The sequence below is a fragment of the Gadus morhua genome, chromosome 8, assembly GCF_902167405.1.
Source record: "Gadus morhua chromosome 8, gadMor3.0, whole genome shotgun sequence".
NCBI classification, from domain to species: Eukaryota; Metazoa; Chordata; class Actinopteri; order Gadiformes; family Gadidae; genus Gadus; species Gadus morhua.
The window spans coordinates 19,241,600-19,255,520 of NC_044055.1; the positions used below are offsets into that span (position 1 = coordinate 19,241,600).

Consider the following 13,921-nt stretch of genomic DNA (forward strand, 5'->3'; position numbering starts at 1 on the left):
CTGGGGTCATCAGCAAAGGCCTGTATATTTCCAGGTTAAAAAACAAAAATTTGTAGTCAGTCAAGTATTTATTGTATAAAAAAACAATGATATGCAGTTAACTGTATGCGTATTCTTGAGACATTGTTCAACAAGGACTTCAAGTTGCTTGATAAAAAAATATGCTTGCCTTTTAAGTTTTGGATCCAAAGAGAAAAATAATTATGGCTGTTCCAAAAAAAAACTTTTAAAATAGACTTGAAAATTGTCAGAAGTATCTTACTATGATTTGATCATATAATATGGTGGTTCAAATTCAAAAGCTTATATATTCAAATAACTATTTAAACTTGATGAACCTAGCATGAATGCTCAAAATAGTATTTTTAGCATTATATATGCTGTAAAATATCCTTAGGATATTCTTCCAACTCTCTGTCTAATATGATCTTCAAGAAAGCATAATTCATTTAAATTATAAATAAGGTAAGTTGATTGTTATGATGCCTCAAATGTGGGTAGAACCCTTTTTAAACATGGTTATTACATGTGGTATGCTATAGCTGATACAGCAATTACAATTCTGATCACAATCAATGTTGTTTTCGTAGAAGTTTCGTAGAGGAAACATTATGCTGTGTATTCAAAAATGAAATAGGGAGCAACAATGTACACAATTATTTCATTCTTTATGTCTTTATTTTCTACCTGCATTTGCTTTTATTATTTCATTATACATTTCACGTGGCATCAAATCCTCGTCCATGCTTCTCAGTTCCTTCTCACCAAAGAGTGTCGCTGTTTCAGCCCTGTGTTTTTATTAAGCTTTTTTATTCAATACCCAGCGTACATGTTAAAAGCAAGGTGTACTTTCTTGTAATATTTTAGGGATAGCCTATAACAGTTTGGACAATTCACCTTATTCATATTTTGTATCACAGTAAATAACCTCGTTGTAAGCCTTGAACAAATGATTCTCCAAACGTTTTCCAAACCTAGGCCCTGCTCTGGGCGGAAAAAATGCCCTTGTTCAGATACCCAATAACACTATCCCTATTAAGTACAACAATGACTGATCAGAAACTATCGAGCATTTAACAGAATCGAGGCGTGATCGCGTAAGGCTTTCTCGTCAACCACGTTGAAACTATTTCATACATATTCTTTGGCTTTTTACATAATCTAGCCACTATTCTGCGTTATATCCAAGCATAGTACAGTTTGACACATTTGATAGGACTACATTGATTATCCTCCTCCTCCTCCTCCTCCTCCTCCTCCTCCTCCTCATCCTCATCCTCCTCCTCTCCCTCCCTCCCAGCTTCCTCCCTCCTCTCACTCCTCATCTCGCTGTCTCGTGGATGCGCTTCTCTTTTCTGGCGCGCTGGCTGGAACAGCCATAGCTCTCTGTACACTTCTGTCTGACTGCCTTGTTTGGTAAGAGAATTAAATTTCGCTATTTTATTGGGTTGTAATCATAGGCATCATGTTCCCTCGTAAGAGATCTTTCGTTGTTATTTTTTTATTCTTATTATGTTTACATATATAGACCTATTTATTAATATGACATTACCTAATTCAATTAGTGTTCTTTTATTTTTATTTATTTTTTGAGGGGAAACCTGAAAGAAGGTGAAATAATCTAGATTATTTTTATTTATTGGAATATTGTATCCGGAGTACATCATGCATGTAGTCTATATTTTGAATGTCATTATTTTCTAATAACAAAAGGATGGTTATGATGTTGGACTGATTCATTCTCCTGATTAGTCTTTTTCTTACTTATTTTGCATCTTTTTTTGGTGGTAGTGATGTGTTGCTTTAAACTTTAGAGAGAGAGTTTACAAAATCCTGTTGTTTACAAATTGTTTACAAAATCCTAGGCCTGTTTTAATATGAGCCGTGAGAGGTAGAATATTAATAACGTGCATTCGGAGGAATGCAGCTACAATCTAAATATTTCATGAGGGCCTGACATGTCATAAGTATTCATATACATTGTTGTGGAGGCCCCATGCCATGCCGTGCGGGGTTCAGTTGGGATATTGTTCTGAGCCTGGGAAAGTGGAGCCGGGCCCGAGGAGTGACGTGGTGACGCTGGCGTCTGTTGTTCGCTGGACCTCGGGGATGCCAGACGTCATTGTCATGCTAATGCGCTCCTGCACGTTGTTGAACTTGATGTTGACTCCTTTCTTTGGGGTAATTTTTCTCGGTCACTTGTTTGTGGGAAAATCTTCTCGGGGTCTGTGGAAGGGGGAGGGGGGGGTTGAGGTGGGGGGGAGTGAGGGAGGGAGGTTTGTGTGTGTGTGGGTGTGTGTGTGTGTGTGTGTGTGTGTCTGTGTGTGTGCGCGTGTGTGTGCGTGCGTGTGTGTTTGCTTAAATGTTTGATGAAACAGTTTTAAACGGCCAGTAGCCTGGAGAATGGGCTGAATATATGGTTTACCTTGTTTTTGGGATTGTTTATTTTTGTACAATATTTTTAATTTCACATTTAATTGTACCAATATGCTCAGATATTTGCAAGTTACAGCACATAGAAATATAGAATGGTAAGAACACAAGCTAACATATTGTTACAAAGACGTTTGTAGGCTGACTTTATTTTTGCAGTTGGGTTTTAAGTGAATTAATTGCAGGAGAAAGTGATGGATCAACTGATTCATTCAGTATAGTCCTATTAGCATACCAGTCCTATTGACCCACATAGCCTTGGTCCACACGATAGGTCTATTGCTCTGTTGCCTATAGGCCTCACTATAATGTCAGAGTGGTTCTGCTTATTCAAGCCTTTTGACTAAATGACCATGGCTGAATGGATGGCATATAACCTAATAGGATTTTAAATGCAGATTCTAATAGGTAACTAGCCATTTTTGTGGTGTTTTTTTAAGGTATCCAGTAGTGATTGGCTGGGCCTCCGTGTGTAAGATGATCAGTGGTTAGCCTGTGAGGCTAGGTCCCAGATTGAATTGAATTGGACGATACTCTAATATGTTTAAATATGTTCTCTAATTGTCTCTGCAAAGATGTGCAGATTCGATCACACTAACGATGTATCTGACACATCTTTCAGTGTTTATTCTGAGGAGATGTATTGTAAGCCTCTGCAGTTGGTCGGTTCACCTGTTCTCCCCCAAGGTGTGGTACCACGTGCGGCGCACATTCTGCACATGCGCAATAATCGCCAGTGGCTCCTATCAGATGCAAACGTCCTTTGTAAATCGAGGCAATAGACTCTTCTATTCTTACACACACACACACACACACACACACACACACACACACACACACACACACACACACACACACACACACACACACACACACAAACACACACACACAAACACACACACACACACACACACACACACACACACACACACACACACACACACACACACACACGCACGCACGCACGCACGCACGCACACAGACACACACACATACACAGACACACATACACACACACAAAATTTACTTTCAAACTGCTCCTTTCAAACATTGAAAAGATTCTGCAAGTTTGTCGTTGCTGATATAGTTATTCGCATTTTCTGATCGGTATCGTGCCAACTATCCCATTTCAGTCAGGATATCACTCATATTCGCCGTGAAAATGCAGCACATAGGCGGTACGTGCATGCTATCGGTGTTTGGCTCCATGATCGGTATAAATAAGGCTATAGTAGGCCTAGCAGAACGAGAGCTGGAGGCGCGGGTGGTTTCAGCACCACGGACAGAAACCCGGAAGGAATCGGATCGGATGTTGGATCGAACCAGAATAGTAATCTCGAGTGGTTTGGCAGAGGAGATGTGTCATGTGTTGGGCCCTGTCCCCTGGTTAAAGATTCAGTTCCCGAACATTGAACAAAAAGAAAGCAAACAATGAGAAAGACGTTTGGCTATCAACCAGAGAAGGACGAGAGCCAGTTGACCTGGTTTCTACAGGCCTGCCCTCCTCAGGCGGACTGGACTGCATGCTGCTAATGAATCTATCCAGATACAAGTCGGCTGCACGAGGTACGGGTTCAAATGTAGGCTAGAACAAGACCTGGGCAAAAAAAATCGATTGATTTCCAAACTTTATTCCGAGGACAGATTGGCCTATTTCCCTTCAATCTAAGCCCACCTACCTCGATTCGAGGTTGTAAGCATGGCCGTGGATATAGCATGTCATTCAGGGATGCGTCTAGTAAAAGATTAAAAACGTATGGGAGCTACATTGAGACGTTATGATAGCCCAGGCCGATATTACAACTAAGGATGCGTGATAGAATGAAAACCTCATTCAATTCTTAATTTGATATTCCCGCCTGTTGTGCCACCCATTCCCTCCCTCCTCCCGCCTCCCCCACCCTCTCACCCCCTGATAGTGTGTGTGTGTGTGTGTGTGTGTGTGTGTGTGTGTGTGTGTGTGTGTGTGTGTGTGTGTGTGTGTGTGTGTGTGTGTGTGTGTGCGCGCGTGCGTTTGTGTGCGTGTGTGTGTGCGCGCCTGTGTGTGTCTCGATAGGCGGTTGGGGATTGGTAGCTCCACGCGGGGGAGTTAACCACGGAGCTTATTGTAGGCTCTCTTCACACTTGTCAGTCGCAACGTCTATGTAAAGGGGAGAGCACCGTGCACAGAGCCAGGAGAGCCAGCTATAGAACGGCATCCTATAGCTTCCTCTGGACACACGCAGCCGCGTCCTTAATGACACTGCTCACTAGGACCTGACACTGGAGAAGAACTTATCAAAGAGAGTAGCCTTTATTATCCAAGTAAGTATCCATTTATGATTTGACATACATTATTTTACATCTATTTTTCTGCAAATATTACACAATGTTCCATTTACATCCCAGGCCTGAGTATTTCAATACATGCCTTGGATTAAGTGGAGCTATCTTGCTGCAGATTCTCACCAACTTCAACAATATGCATCCTAAATATGTGCGCAAATTGATTTTGAGAGCAGGATTTTGGATTGATTTTGCAGTTTGTTTAAATCCAATTCAATGGTCCCATCAAAACTAAGTTGAGGCATCAGAAGAGCTGGCTATGTGTCTCACTCGTAGGCTAGTAGGCCTACACTAGGGCTTCGCTGTTGGATGGTTACCAACTCGGTCGTGGAAGGCGTGCGCGCGTGTGTGTGTGTGTGTGTGTGTGTGTGTGTGTGTGTGTGTGTGTGTGTGTGTGTGTGTGTGTGTGTGTGTGTGTGTGTGTGTGTGTGTGTGTGCGTGCGTGTGTGTGCGTGTGTGTGTTAGAGAGAGAGAGAGAGCGAGAGCGAGAGAGAGATAGAGAGAATACATGCGTTGTGGAGAGAGCTAAAGCTGCATATCGAGTATTTATTTTTTTACCAACGGATTCAACCCAGGAGGAATCCGTGTTTGAACTTAATCTGATCTACATAGACAAATAAATAAATAACATGAACGCGTGTTTGCCGAGGAGCGAGCATTGTTGCCAATCCAGCGGCCGGGACCGAGCAGGGAGCATCTCTCTCCTCCGAGGAGCTCACCGCCACTTCTCCCTCTCTGCACGGGCCCTTTAAGAGACGACGGGTTAGTTTGTGTCTTTGGTTATCTAGCTGTATGAGTTTTAATTTCATAAAGCTAGAGAACCGAAAGTATTAACTAATCCCCATGACTTCGGAGCCGTGGCTTGGCGTGGCGGTCTGCCGGGGCGGGAAGAGGAGGCACGAGGCTGCGCGGCTCCAAAATGCCGACGAGGGGATTCACACACACACTACGATGCTTTTTTTAAAACCTGATCCTAGTCCGGTTGTACGATAGACGTGCTAAAGAACGTCTCCCACGGTGTATGTGTTTTCGTGGCTGTGTGTATGATTCCTTCAAGGTTTGAGGAGGCTATTTAAACAGTGCGATGTTGATGCTGGGGGGGGGGGGGGGGGGGGGGGGTTGGACGGGGGTTTTAACTTTAAACGTTAGGTGAAGCCGTTTAAAGCCCAGCTTGTTGTATGGTTAATAGGGCTGAATGGTTGTAATAACGGTAAGGTTTCGAGAAAGGTAAAAATAGTTAAACGACCGAATTCCTGTGATTGGTCAGTAGGGGACTCACGTGACGCTATTGGAAGCAGCAGCATCATATCGCTTTTCTAGATCTGAGATACTGGTTATGGCCATGCTTATGTTTTCATCATGTGTGCCATCATTGCTATCATGATCATACATGAGAATACTGACATTATTCATTGCAGTCTTTAATTATCTTAAGCAGATGTTTGATTGGGGCATATTTTCACAATCTAGACAATCAACAATATGGCCTTGTTGATTGTCTTAATGTGCTGTTGTTATAGCATACCGACGAATCTGGCTTTTAAAGCTTTAAACTGTAAAAGAGGAAAATGGGCTTTTTATTTTTGATACAGGAACATTTGGTGCAACGTACAGCTTGTGTTGACCTGATAGCTGCAACAATCTTGGTCTATACCAGCATGCAAGCTACACACTTCTCCTTAAACAGGGTTGGTTTCTATTCATCCCATCAATAGTCTTGATTTAGTCAAAGAACAGGATGCAGTAGGTTCCATCTCTCCTTCTTGGTCTTTTGCTTGCTACAGGCTGAGATCCTGAGCTATCGTAGGAACATAATCGTCATGATACAAGGGAATCCTACCATATCTATTATGTGTCTTATGTTAGGTTGGTTTGTACCGCCTTCTTGATTGTTGATGAGGTGATGAGCTGGACGATGAATCATTGGCATATCTCATGTTGAGTGATATTGAACTTAAATTAGAGCTTAAAATAGCATCAACTTCTGTTGTCTATAAAAAAAAGGTTTTATATAAAACAGAGAACCGTGAATTCTGCATTTTGCTAATCCTCTATTTTAGTGGACTATTGTAGGAATGTGTGCCCATTCGGTTGATTGACCATGGAGAGAATTATCATTATGCGGTCCTGATCTAATTCTGTTACACCTCAAAACTGAAGGAAACTTGGTCATCTTACATGGCCAGCCTCACTGGTAGGCTGAATACTTCCTTAATAAAAGCAGATGAATACCTCACCAACACATCAGAAAGACTAGACAGGAGGATCTGAGGGGACGACGGCAAGACAATGACAGTCATTACAAAAATAACATTCCTGTCTGCCAGCAGGCAGCTTCAACCAGGCAGGGACCCATAATGCACTCACTTCCACTTCTATGCTAAACTGTTCATCTTCTCCAGGAATGTTTCTGTTTTGACAGCATAAAAATGGAAAAATATACAACTCAGATTTGCAGGAGCTTACCTTCTCTCTAATTTGTGTTTTTAAAGGAGAATGGCGCCTTCATCAGAGACAGAGTTTACTGAAACTCAGCAAGAGGCCAACCGGCTCACAGACAGAGGAGGATGAACAGCCAATCAGACACATGGATAAATCATCAAGGTATGCAAATTAATGGTTCAGTTCCTTGTGTACACTCACAACACCCAGTGCCTGATGGTGTTGATTCTGACGGTCACCCTGCTGTTAAACAGTTGGCTGGTACAGGCCTTAATAGGGACTGTACATTTTTTATATTTTCCATAGAGATCAACTGCTTTTTTTAAGAAAGTCTAGTTTAAGGTTGAATGAGGTCGACAGTCGTTATGACTTGTTATTTTACTTTAAATGAATAACATGAAAAGATAATTTGTGTTAAGTATAACCTAAGTAAGCAAGAGCTCTTATATCTCAATGAAAATCGGACATCTTGTGAAATCGGACAAAAAGAGAACGTTGGTTTCTGCCTTTCACCTTTAGCAAGTATTAGCATGTTTTACATTTGACACAGACACACCCCTCCCCCTGCTCCTTTCTCTGTTTCACTCCAGCTCTTTTATACATGCAGCGTTTTATCCCCTAAATCCTATTTGTCAGGTAGAGTGCGTGATAGGTGCAGGGGAGGAGGCTGTGTAATCTCTGTTGCGGCGCGGTCCCCCTGCTCTGCTAAGGGGATAAAGCAGCCAGCAGCCAGGGTTACTGGTGTGGAAACACTGTTTGGGTGGCTCTGTCCTTTTTGTTTCCAACTTCCTGATGTGCCAGCCACCCCTAAAGGACTGATACCCTCTGCCTTCCCTGTGTTACAATGCAGTGACTGTGGAGGTTGTGGTTTAGGTGCACGCATAGTAACGCTAGAGAAGCATGAGGTGTCACTGCATATTCCTACTAAACTATACCAAACTCCTACTCCTTTCAGTGATCTTTATCAGACCCGACCAAATCCCGATCTGATTCCTACTTCTATTTTACAAAGCTGCCATAGATTGATTTGCGCTGCAATATTTTTGTAATTGTGGAATTGTCTGATAATGGCACCATATTTTAAAATGGTGTGGGAAAGAATTGAACAGATCCTGTTAAAAACGACACATTTCAAATAACAGTAACAGATAATTCACACATTTGTACTTTCTTACTCCCTCCCCTAAACCCGCAAATTGCACCAAAATTTGGCCTTTAAAAAGAACAGATTGTTGGCAAGGTCAGACGATGATAGTGGAGCAACCTTGAGGCACAGTAGGATGCTCATATGTTATTCACATGTGTCAAACGCTCTTTCAGTACACCACACTTTCCCAAGCTTGCTGTTTTCTAAAGAGCATGTCAATTCTACAGCTGGATGGGTGATAAATCTTTGTAGTTATGCCTTACGATCAATGGAGTGTGTGAATGTGTGTGTGTGTGTGTGTGTGTGTGGGTGTGTGTGTGTGTGTGTGTGTGTGTGTGTGTGTGTGTGTGTGTGTGGGTGTGTGTGTGTGTGTGTGTGTGTGTGTGTGTGTGTGTGTGTGTGTGTGTGTGTGTGTGTGTGTGTGTGTGTGCGTGCGTGCATGTGTGCGTGCATGTGTCTGTATGAAGTACTGTACCCCATTGTCACAACAGATGGAACACAGACCTGGAACGTGCTTGTTAAAAAAGGCAATCTACTTTTCTCTAAGCCCATTTTATCCTGGGTGAATAATGAAGCATTATTTAAGGGCAGATATTAAGGTAGGCTGAGTTATGTCGAAATGTTGCCCTTGTGAGGTCCAAAAGATTCAGAGGCTGTGGGCCCTATGAGCAGAGAAGAGATCTCTTTGGAATCCTTATGCAAAGCAGGGCCTGTATAATGAGATGTATTTATGAGAGGGTGGGAAGGGGGTGCTGCTTTTGAAAAGCAGTAAGCTGGAGACTGAATGGAAGGGGAGGGAGAGGGGGGAGTCAGACGAGAGGGGGAATCAGGGGTACGGGGGGTTTGGGGGGATGCAGGGGCCCCCAGCAGTCCAGCCATCGGCCAAAGCAGCTGTGAAAAGGGGTCCTGTCTTTTTCCCACGCCCGGCAAGACGCGAAACACTGCCGTAGCCCTCTAGGGTCAAGTCCCATCGCTAATATATACACACATACATACGCACACATGCACACGCATAGAAAAAAAAAAAGTGTGTGTGTAAAAGTTGTGCAAATTAACGAGCTGTCTGGGAAGGCCTGGAACATAGGGACACCTGCTATTCTCCCAGATCCTTTGCAATATCATGAGAGGCTACTGGGTTTAATGGTAGATGAAGTCGATTGACTTGGACTTACATTTTTTTATTTATTAAAAAAGACCTTGGACACTTATTTTATCCGTGACTAGATTAAAAATATTGTTTTCATTGTGAACGTATTCCACATTCACAATTTAAGTTATCACAGTTTAACTACATTTAAGCTGATTACATTTTTTGTTATTATACTTAAAATGTGTTATAGCGCTGATTAATGAATGTATTGTTTGATACTTTATTCCATCTGACAGATTGATTATTCCTATTTCTAGAGACAAACTTGGCCTTGTAGTCTTCCTTAGACCATTTTGCGTGCACAACCACAGACACACACACACACACACACACACACACACACACACACACACACACACACACACACACACACACACACACACACACACACACACACACAACCAACACACAGACATGCACGCACTCTTCCCGGAGGGGGACACAAAAGAAAACAGATTTAAACAAGAAAAGGGGGTATGAGGGAGGATATGGCAATAGAGGAATGCTTTGCAGCTGAACTCTCTGCATGACCTTCTCTCCCTCTCCAAATAAAGGTCCGCAGAGCTGAAAGAGAATGGCAATGCGTTAGTATTCAGCGCCAAACAACAAAGCATGGCACCATTTGATTTGTAAATCAATTTACGTAGCTCCCCTCTTCAATTACAGAAAAAAGACATTCTTCCCCAGCTTTGTTTTCGGACGGTTGTGCGAGACTGAGGTGTGAACGCGTTGCCTTTCGGCTGTTCCCGAAGCTGCGGCGCTGGTGGTGTTCTTGGAAAACGTGCAGCAATATTTTCCAATGTTAGCAGCAGTTCCTCTAACACTGTCACTAAGCTGGTGTCACACCCATTCTCCACCTCCAGCTCTCCCCTTTTCCTCCCCCCCCTCCCTCTCCCTCTCCCCCCTCTCTCTCTCTCACGCTGAAGAGCCTCCAATGGGAGCGTCGCGCTCCCTCCCATCCCCACCCCGCCAGCCTCAATAGGCTATTCCAGCGACACAGCAGCGTGTCACACTTATGTAGTTCCCCCCAGCCAGCTTTAATTCCACATTTGTAAAACTAGCCCGCTAGCCCCTTAAGCACACAAGCATGTAAACCTACCTCCACTCTTCCCCCCCCCACACCCGCTTCCCTAACCCCCTTCAGTCCCATCCACATCCCCTTCTACCTATTCCCTTTCTCCTGCTCATTTAGTCACACGCGTACACCTCTCTGGCTCCAGTGTGCCCATCGTTCCCCCTGTGCCTCTCCAGCTCTGGTCTCCCATACGGCCTCGTCTTCTCTCCTATTCAGAGGGGGGGGGGGGGGGGGGGGGGGTGGGGGATTGCGCCAGGGACCCGTCTAATTAGCTCTGTAAAGACGCTTTGTGGCGGGCCGGCGTGGCCACCAGTGTGCGTGCTGAAAGGGGGTGTGTGACAGCTCAGTGTTAGCATTGAGCGTGCATGTATGGGACCTTAATGAGGTTTGTTAGCGGAGTGTGCATCCCCGCTGTTCCAATGCGCCCCTCGCGCCGCCTTTGAAGGGAGCCGGAGATGAAGGGGAGGCGCGGAGGGAAGAGGTGTCTTTCAGCGTGGCGGGGGCGCGCAGAATGAACGTGATGCATTGTGCCCAGTGTGCGCCGCTGTTTGAACCGCCGGCGGGCGAGGGGAGAATAATACCGGGGGTCCCGACGTTGTCAGTGACAAGTGTGGGAAATATGCGCTCGTCATGCCGCTGAGATTTCACGTCTGACGATGCCGACGTCCCCGCTGGGAGACGGCGATAGTCGTGATGAGCCGGTCCAGCTGGAGCCGGGAGGAAAGGACGGCATGTGCATCTGCGTGGGTTGTCACATCACAGGAATGCCAGGGCTGAAGACCCGCGTCGTACCGCGCCGCAGCAGCAGTGTCTGTCTGATCAAACAGCCGAGGCGCGAGGCCCGGCGGAGCAGCTAGCCTCGAGAAGAGTCGGAAACAGAGGCCGGTTGATACGGTGGAGGGATGAGGGGGGGGACAACGTTGTTGGTAAATGATAGGTTGCGACAACTAGCGTTTTACTCACACACATGTAGACCTAGGATGTACAATGCTTACATTTTGCAGAGGAGTCAGACCAGAATATATATATATAGCATATAGCGCTAGGCCCTCTTCCTCCTTGGCTCGTTTCTCTTCCCCCGTCTCCTTCCTGCACATGGCTTCCGCGGGCCCCCATCGCTCGGTTCCTATCGTCTCGGGGGTTTCTGTTGATTTAGCCCGTAAGCTTCACAGTTTATTCTCCCCTCTTATTGTTCAACGATTCGTTGCATCTCCATAGGAGGTGGCGGTTGTTTGGACGATTTCCCCTGTTTTACCCGTGTAATCCCCGACGCTGGGGCAATGCCCCCCCCCCCCCCCCCCCCCCCGGCCTCTAGCCATAGGGTTCTATTACGCGCTCGGTGAGACGTTCTCTCTCTCCGCCATTCAGTAGTCTCTCGCCCGCAGCTCCCTAAGACAAGCCCCTGGACGAGGCCAGCCATTTAGGTTGAGGTATGGGGGTGAGAAATGCACACACACAGGTAGGGTAGCTAGCTAGCGGTTATTTGCTCAACCCCCCACTGTCTTCCTCTCTGTCCGTGCATTGCAGAGGAATATGTAATTTCCCTCCGTCCGGCGGGAACCCTGTCCATCCAGAGACTGGGTCTCCGGAACATTCCAAGAATTCGCAATCTCCTCCTATTCTCCTAGTCGTCGATCAGGTACTAAGAAGACTAAGGCTGGCCATGCTAACACGACGACGGCACAGAACAAAATGTAGCAGGAGTACTACTAGTTACTAGTGATCTTCCAACGTTTCCTACATTCTCTCTTTCCCAAAGACCAAAGTCTTGGGTCACCACTTCTCTCACTCCTCTACTCTCCCTCTTGACGGACAAGCGTAGCACATCCCCCCCCCCCCCCCCCCCCCCCCCTGCACACACACACACACACACACCCCTCCCCACGCCATACACAAACACAGCTCTTTCTAACCCCCCCCCCCCCCCCCTTCTCTTTGCCTCTCTCTTTTCTTTCTTGCTGGATGGAGGGCTGCCCTGAACCAACATTGTCCCCTAAGGCCGCCTCTAGTAGGGGGGGCCCCATTGTGTGTGGAGGAATGGGCAGTTAACACCCATGTCTGAGTCCTCTCAATGAGGGCATTGTGTCTGAATGCCCCCCTTCCCCCAGATCCTCCACCCCGCGCTCACCCCTGCATCCCCTCCTCTGCATCGGCCGAGATATGGGGCAGCTTGTGATGCCCATGCAGCCCCCCCAGCCCCCCACACCACCACCACCCCAACCCACCCAACCGACCCCTGCCTCTCAACAAAAATATTGACGGTTAATTTGGCTTTGATATATTATTGCATTAAACACATCACATCCACTAAAGGGGATAAGAACATCCCATAGCGTAGATGCACTTGAATGAATGTGTCTTTACGTTCAACCTGTGGAGGCTGGGAGCGAGGCTTCAGAGGGAGAGGGAGAGACGCAGAGACGGATGAGCTTCACACCGCATGCTCAATATTTCTGCTTATTTGTTTTTAAATAGCTGGGAGTGCCTTGGGGAAGGTTTTAAAAGAGCAAGTTGACGTTTTTTTCTTCCCACACATTTTTAATCAAAGTGTTAGCATTTACATTTGAATTTGCATCGTGCAGTGGGATGCTGGATGCCATAGGTGAGATATTAAAAAAACACTGCTTTCCTCCTTTCAGATGGATGCCGAGGGATGGAGTGGGTGGTGGGACGAACGGATCCGGGCTGCTCGCTGGCTGAACCCAAGACCTAGCGCAGCTCATCATCATTGCCACAGGCTCTTGTCTTCCTCCTCTCCCTCCTGTGGCCCCTACACCCTCCATCTGAGGGTCTCTCGCACAGCCAGTGAAGCCCAAAACAGGGAGCGAGTGAGTGGGCTTGGGAGGATGCAGAGGTTCCCTGATGGCTAACCAGCACCTCTGGAGCTACCAGCGTGGAAGGAAAAAAAAAAAAAATCAATACGGAGAGAGAGACGGGAAAAAGAAAACCACCACAACAACGAGCAGATTGTTCACGGGTTGAGTCTGTGGCCCCGGGGCCCGCGCAGACCTCCGAGGGACAGGCCTCACTTGGAACGCCGACCATGCCTCCACCGTGTGTGGTTCTGCTGAGGGGGGGGGGGGGGGTTCACTCCCCGAACCATATACCCCAGACTCACTATGTTAGAAACATGCCAAAAGGGATATCCCGTTCTGCTTCTATTCCCTCCCCATCCCCTCCTCAGATTGACATAAGCCCCCGTCCCGTTCCCTAACACACACCTCCTGCTCCAGGCGCTCTGCTAGTTCTGCTTTCGACCGGTCCCCCCCCCCCCCCCCCCCCCCCCCGCCCTGAAAGGCTCCGTTGTTGGTTTCCCCAGTCAGTTCATAGATGAAGATGTGCTCCGATT

General features: G+C 46.1%; 1 long non-coding RNA gene across 1 annotated transcript; it reads left to right on the forward strand.

Annotated features, from left to right (window-relative positions):
* The first annotated feature begins 1,306 nt into the window (after positions 1–1,306).
* LOC115549471 (uncharacterized) lies at positions 1,307–13,532 on the forward strand. Its single transcript, XR_003977773.1, has 3 exons — positions 1,307–1,416; positions 7,251–7,362; positions 13,212–13,532. It is a non-coding gene; the product is annotated as an uncharacterized LOC115549471 (long non-coding RNA).
* The last annotated feature ends 389 nt before the right edge of the window (positions 13,533–13,921 follow it).